Raw genomic sequence first — 7706 nt, 5'->3', positions numbered from 1 at the left:
GAGACTCATAGCATGACATTTAGGACTGTACCTCATTATGTTGTAAGTGCTCCATGTATGTTAGCTATTATTAATACCAAAAATCATCAATTCTGAGATCCATATTTTATCACATTTTTGACTTCTGAAATTAGGACACATTTAATAATTGCTTGCATTTTGGATTCAAAGCAATGCATTATCTGAATATTGTTCTATTTTTTTTTCTAATATGAGAGAAAACATATGAAGTGGAGAGGGTCTTGTAAACAAGGCAACCCCGACTTAGTTTTTGTTTGTTTGTTTTTCAGTATAATATTTTATTTTCTATTGTATTAAACTAAAGCCAAGAAAATGCCAAGTTAGTTTTAAAAGGCAAATCTTTCCTCCTTATAGCAGAAATACAAAGTGTAGAAGTTTTATAATAATTTGTTTTACATAATATAAACAAAATCATTTGCAAAACACAGAATGAGTGGAAAATAGGTTTACTTATTGGAGGCAAACTAATATTTTTGGAAAAAACAACATGCATTTTTTTTATTGTCTGTGAATAGGTACCATCATAACCAAGCTTTATTAACCTCCACCTCCTCTTCCTTGTCCAAAATAGCCACTTCCAGACCCCCCTTCCAACTCCTCGCTGGAATTCCCCAGTTCCTCTGTAGCCTCCACCAGACCCTCCATAGTCTCCTCTAGAGTTTCCTCTATAGCTACCTCAAGAACCTCCTCTATAGCCTCCGCCACCCTACTACCATATCCTTCCCGGTAGGGGGTAGAGCCACCGCCATAACCACTGCCCCGATAGCCTCTGGTACCATAACCTTCATCACCATAATTAGAACCTCCCTTTCTGTATCCACTTCCATTGTCCTATCTTGGGAGGACAGGGACCATCTCCATATCATGCATTGCCAATCATAGGGTTGATTCCTGCATATGAGGGCCTAGAGATTTGGTGGATCATGTTTAGCATATGTTCATTTACAGGGTCCAACTGGCTGATGACATCAGGCTGTTTGGTTACTTCAACAACCAGAGCCTCCATGGCTGCCTGGAGAGCAGTGATGCTGGCAGCAGTTTCATGGGATATTAGTAGTCTGATACAGTCATCAACAAGCACAATCTGCCCATCAGATTAGACTTTCTTGGAGGCAAAGTGAAGCATCTGTAGGGGGTCACTAAGGTCATGCCTTTAGCAGAGATGGCTCGGGTTCAAATCTTTTCACCAAATACAAAGAAAAGAGATGGGTATTTCATGTCCTGGCTGCAAAAGGGACAATTAGCAGACCACTGATAGGTAAGTGCATTATGCCCTTCTGTGGTGAGAATCTTTCGATTTTCGTTATGATAGCACACATTTGGGTACACACCCAAAGGCCAGGAGAGAGATAACAGCATCTAAATTATTATCTGGCCCCATGTTATTATATGTTTGTGGCAACAAACAGTCTTCTGGAAATCCAGAATCAATTAGAATTTCTTTGAGCTGTACTTTGGCTACCAAAGTCATTCATATTTAGTCTTTTGTGCTCGCAAAAACGTATCTCTGCTTCTTCCCCACCTATTCTAGCATCATCCCCAGCTTGGAGTAATGATAAAAGAGCTACATGATCAGAAAGTCGGTTTCCAGCAAAATTTCAGTGAATATAATCCAGTCTATTTCCTTCACTGATAAAGGCTCTGGAAAGCAGGTGGCAGCAGAGACGATACAGACAGCATCTCCCACATAGAAAATACCCTCCATTATCATAATTTTGCCAAAACGAGGCTCAGTAGGGGGTTTAGCCAGGATTTGTCCCAGAGGAGTCAACTCATCATTGGTATCTAATGCATCAAGCTCTCTAAGAGCGTGCTCTGCTTCAATCACAGCATCCAAAGGTGGAGGTTCAATTGCCTTGGCCAGGAATTGACCAATTCTTCCCAGATCCACAAGTTTTATGCTCAAAGCAATTTCATACAGTGGTGTTTGGAACATCCCTGGTGTCATGTGGGTTTCAAGTCTCTCAAAACGAGCTCGGCTGCAGAGGTGAAAGCAGAATCCAGGCTGCACACAGCCAGCTCCCCCTTTCTGCTGCTCGAGGTTTGTTTTGGATGCCCATACTGTAGCATAGTTGGTCATATTGTTGTGAGCAGTAAACAGCTTCACTTTCTGCTTGCAGGAGTCAATGCCATAAGCAACATCATTTATAATAATGCTCAACTCAGCAGTATTTGTGAGCAAAATAACCTTTGTTATTCCCACTGGGACTGGATCAAATAATTTGCACTGTTCCACTCGAGGAATCTGAGAACGCAGAGGTAGAATCTGATAACGATGGCTTCCAAAATGTGGATTCATTTCCAAGTGCTTCTGCATAATATAAATCAAATTCCAGTCAGGCAAAAAAACAAAAAACAACAACAAAAAAAAAAACAGCACAGCTCCAGAAATATTAAGGGTCTCCATGTACTTAAGAAGAGGCTCAATGAGTTCAAAAGGCGTTTCCTTTTCATTCAGTTGAGCCATGCTCATCTTTGTTTCTAGACCATATTCATCACCACAGATCAGGTTGCAATTGGCATCATCATCCTCACCACCCTCATCCTCCTGACCCTTCTTCTTGTCCTTTTGTGAAGGAACAAAGTGGATCCTCTGAATACAGTCTTCAAGAAAATATTCTTGAACTGAATAAGTTCTTCCATTAACTTCAGTGATGGGGCAATTGAAATATTCACAGAACATGCTGGTATTAATAGTAGACATGAGTACAATGCAAATTTCAGGATAGGCCTGAACGACCTCACACAACACTACCAGAAGGAAGTCAGTATTTATGTCTCTTTCATGTATCTCATCTACAATTACATGGCTGATTTCTCGAATGTTTGATTCTAGTTTTCTTAGGAGCACACCTACAGTGCAAACCAGTAAGCTAGCATGAGGGCAGGGAAGAATACTCAAACCGAACATTATAGCCACAGCTTTTTCCAGGTTTTTCTCCTCTCTCATATGCAACTCGCTCTGCCACTGAAACTGCCTTCATTCTCCTGGGCTGAGTTACTACAATATCACATTCTGCTGCTCGGTCATTCTGGACAAAGTCATCTAGAGTGAATGGCAGAACCTGTGTGGTTTTACCACAACTAGTAGTGCCTTGGATAATGACAACTGAATTTTGACTAACTGATTCCAGGATTTCACTTTGAAATTTCTCCATGGGTCGTAACTCTCTCTCCTGCAAGACTGCTTGCAAATCATGATCCTGTTCCAGATGGTACATTAATTCATTCTTGAGGTCCATGCTTATTTGTTCTGTAGCCGCATAAGGCCATGGGGCCCTCATCAATGTTGCTACTAGCCCAAGGATTTCGACTGGACTGCGGAGGTGACCCAGGAACCACATTTGCTTTTGCCACTGAGATGGTTCAAGGTGAGCCCACTTGCCAATATCGAGTACAGCTGGCATAGAAGGATCATCACGTGGCTGCACAATCTCAAGACTTAGTTCTTGAATGACATTTTGCAACTGGTGCTCTAAATCCTGAGAGAGGCTAACTTTGTAAGGCTTCACTGTCTCTCCTTCTTTCTTCTTTGTAAGTCCGGATGGTAGAACTGCCTGACAAGTTATAGGGCACAGGACTGTGCTGCCAGTTTCTTATTTGATCCATGTTCACATGCAAAAATCCTTCTGCCCAGCTGCTTGATATAAATAATCATTTCTGCAGCAAAGCTCCTGTTGGGTATACTTCTCTTCTCTTTGGATCTTTACTTTTTGGAAATATTGTTTCAGATGAGCCTTAGCATTTTCCAATGTCCAGTTTCCATGAAGCCCAGCATTTAAATCCACTTCTGATTCTAGACCCGCTCAGTTTTAATTTTCACTCCTCCATCCCTGCTTTGCCCCTACCAAGGTTAGACAGTCAGTATATGAGAAACATTCTCACCATAAATGAAATATTTTCTCATTGAATGTTCACAACAATCCAGTAAGGTCAGATAATTTTACAACCCCATTTCACAGGTGACTAAACCTAGTTTTGAGAAGGTCAACTAATGTGGCCATGGTCACCTAGTGTATAAATCATTGAACCAGTAGCATTTACACCCAATTAGTATCTAAAGCCTCTGTTAATTCCACCGTACCACTACCCTGGGGCATTTCAAAGGAGTATCTCTGAGGAATTATAAGTAGAAATGTCAATTAGAACAAATCCAATTAAAGGGTTCCATATTATGTTTACAAGACAGAAAACTACCAATTTCTATTAAATTGGGTGCTTTGTTTTCTTGTTGAAGGTGAATGTTTGGGGAGCTAAATAATGCTATTTTATTCATTTGGATATTTTATGTTTCAGCAGCTATAAATATTAGCAGAATTAAAGACTTTATTAGGAGGCTAATGTGAGTGCTCTGAAAAGCTATTCTACCAAATTGTTAGGCTAGGCAGGTTTTTAGTTTATTGGTGCCTTGTTAATTTAAAATTTATTGTAAAAATGGATTCTCCCTGTTGTTCTAAGCATTCATATGATGTTAGCTTTTTAAATTTCAATTTACTACTGTTTATACATGTTTAAAACAGGTAAAGGTAGAGATATACTAGTATAATTTTTGTGAAGAAAACATACTGAAATTGCAGTTAATATTTATCATTTTATCTCCTTGAAGTCATACTTTCTGATAATTTAAATGAGAGCTTGCCTGAACTAAAGTTTATATTTTTCCTGTCTATAAAAAAGTATTCTAACTAAATGAATACTATAAAAAGATTACAGAGAGAATCTTTTAATCTGCCCAAGACATCAATTTTTTCAAGCCTCTTTCTAGTATTATTTACATTTCATTCATGTGTATGTGCTAATGCAAGGACCTAAAACTTAATTGCCTCCATGTTGTTAGCCTCATTAAAATTGGCACCTGTAAGAGTAATTGACTACATTATTTGTTTTCAAAAATTATGTTCCATTATTTTCAGAAATCCAGATTTAATTTCCTACCAGTCAGTCTGGGTTAGTAAAGTTTATATTTAATTTGCTTTATTTTCATATGTGATGGTCATCAGGCATAATTAGATAAACTGCTCCAGGTCAGGATAAACCTCAGGGATAATGGAATACAGAAATAAGAAAATAAACATAGAGGCTAATTCTTGTTTAGGGAATGCACCTGAGTCCCCGGATGTCAGAGACCCCCCCCCCAAACTCATTAAGCAAATGCCCAATAATTACCCAATGACTGAGCCAGTTCTGTTTCATGGAAAAATCAAATACAGGTAATGAATTCCAGTCATGAAGCTTGCACTGTGCAAATATCCTGGGTAGTTTGCTAAAGTCTTTACACTGTGTATGAAACACATGTACCACACACACAAAAAAATAATCTACATTTCCAAATGATGACTTTTTAAGGGAAACATTTCCTGATTATAGTTATTTGGCACATATAAAGAAACATAAAATGTAATGAATAGCTAAGTTTTAAATATCTCTAAGAATATGAAAATGCATCTATTTATAGTTATATTAAGATAAAGCTTACTGGAAATCATATCATTTATGCACTGCATAATAAATATATCGATTGACTCCTTGGTGTTGGAACAGAATCTATACTTTGAAATTACAAACTGGAAGATGCATGATGCCTCGCATCAAGGAGTTCAAGGCCTGAGCAGAACATCAGTGTGTAAAATGTATCATTGCATTACAATGTGAAAATACAATAATAGTAATCATAATCACAAAATCATAAGGGAGCATCCAACTACCAGGAGAATTGAAAAGGTCTTTAGAGAAGAGGCAACACTTTGTATTGGCCTAAGGATGTGGATTTCACTAGGGTGAGAGAAAGAGGAATAACAGTGAAGCTGAGGGAGGACACAGTATAAAAAATAGTTTAAGGAATCTTCTCTCTTTTCACCCATTCAGTATCCTAAACAATGAATACATTCACACGTATGCGCGCAATGTATTTTTCACACCGATGAAAAAGAAAATTTAAAGGAAACTGAATCATAGCAGACGGGATCGGATTGATACATCTTCTAGGACAGCATAAATTACTGAACTGATAGAAGATGTAGAAGCATTAATAGATGAAAGCTATCTATTGTAAATGCATGCACATCTCTAAATCTGCAGCACACCCAGGGCCCATGCCTCAGAACGTATACTTTTCTCATTTTCTTGTTTCTTAATAAATTCTTTACTCCTTTGCCTACCCTAAAAAAAGTGCAAAGGTAATACAATTTCTGACCCTTATAAGAGACAACAACCAAAACTCACCAAAGATGAAATAGATAATCTGACTAGTCTAAAATTTATTAAAGAAAAATGAATTCATAGTTTAAAATCTCCTAAGAAATAAATCTTTAGGTCTAGATAATTTTATTTGGAAAGTCTACCAAAAATTTAATGAAGCCTTAACTCCAAATCAACACAATCTCTTCAAGAAAATTAAAGAGGCAGAAACACTTCTCATCTCATTTTATAAGGCCAGTATTACCCTTACACAAAAAAAGACAGAGAAAATAAAAAGAAAAACAAAACAAAAATCAAAGACCAATATCTCTCATGATGATATACACAAAAATCCTCAAAAAATTTAGCAAAATCAAATCCAGCAATATATTAAAATATATAAACCATGACCATGTGAGGTTTATTCCAAGAATGTAAGGCTGGTTCTATATTAAAAATTAATCCACAATATTAACAAGCTAAAAAAGAAAAATCACATGATCATATCAACCACTGCAGGACAACAATTTGCCAAAATTCAACACCTATTCACGACAAATGTAAATCTCAGGAAACTAGGAAAAGAAAGGAATTTCCTCAAGTTGATAAATATCTACTAAATACCTAAAGCTAATATCATACTTAATGGTGAAAGACTGAATGCATTCACTGGTACGATTTGGACCAAGGAAATGATGTCCACATTCATCACTGTTATTCAATATAGCACCAGACATCCTCGATGGTGAAATGAGGCAAGAAAAGGACATTCAAGTTATGCAGTTTGAAAAGAACTAAAACCGTCCCTTTTTCAGATGACACGATTTTCTCCATGGAAAACCCAGGGAGTCTACAAAAATTCCAAAACTATTAGAAATAATACATGACTTTAGGAAAGTCACATGATAAACATCAACCAAAACAGCAATTGTATTATAGGCTTGCTATGAACATGTAAAAATTGAAGTTTAAAACATAATGCCATTTACATTCACTCAAAAATACTTAAAATAAATGTAATGACATATACAGGACTTGTATGCTGAAAACTACATAATGATGATTTAAAAATTAAATATTCAAATAAATAAAAATACATAGCATATTCACAGGTTGGAGGACTCAATTTAGTAAAGATGTCAGTTCTCCCCAAATTTATATATCAGCTTAACACAATTTCTTTCAAAATCCCAGCAAGATATTTTTGTAGACAAGATTGTTCTAAACTTTATATGAAAAGGCAACTAGAATAGCTAAAATAATTTTTTAAAGAGGTATATAATGTCAGATATTTATTCAAATTCCTCTTGATATTTTTCTTTATAATTCTCTATACCCTGTTCCCTCTAAGGACTCAACTTCCACATAATTAGATTTGTTATATTATCCTAGATGTGATTAATGATATTGGAAAATTTCTATGGATATACCTTTGAATTACTGGATCTTTTTCTGCCATCTCCAAAATTCTATTAAGGCCAAACAGTGGGTTTTTTTTTTTCAGTTCA

General features: G+C 36.6%; 1 pseudogene; it reads right to left on the bottom strand.

Moving 5' to 3' along the window:
- Nucleotides 1-558: 558 nt before the first annotated feature.
- On the bottom strand, nt 559-6935 carry LOC101419122 (ATP-dependent RNA helicase A-like; annotated as a pseudogene).
- Nucleotides 6936-7706: the final 771 nt, after the last annotated feature.

The sequence above is a fragment of the Dasypus novemcinctus genome, chromosome X (assembly GCF_030445035.2).
Source record: "Dasypus novemcinctus isolate mDasNov1 chromosome X, mDasNov1.1.hap2, whole genome shotgun sequence".
Taxonomy (NCBI): Eukaryota; Metazoa; Chordata; class Mammalia; order Cingulata; family Dasypodidae; genus Dasypus; species Dasypus novemcinctus.
The sequence above is the reverse complement of the archived record's forward strand: the minus strand, read 5'-3'. Positions and strand labels throughout refer to the sequence as shown.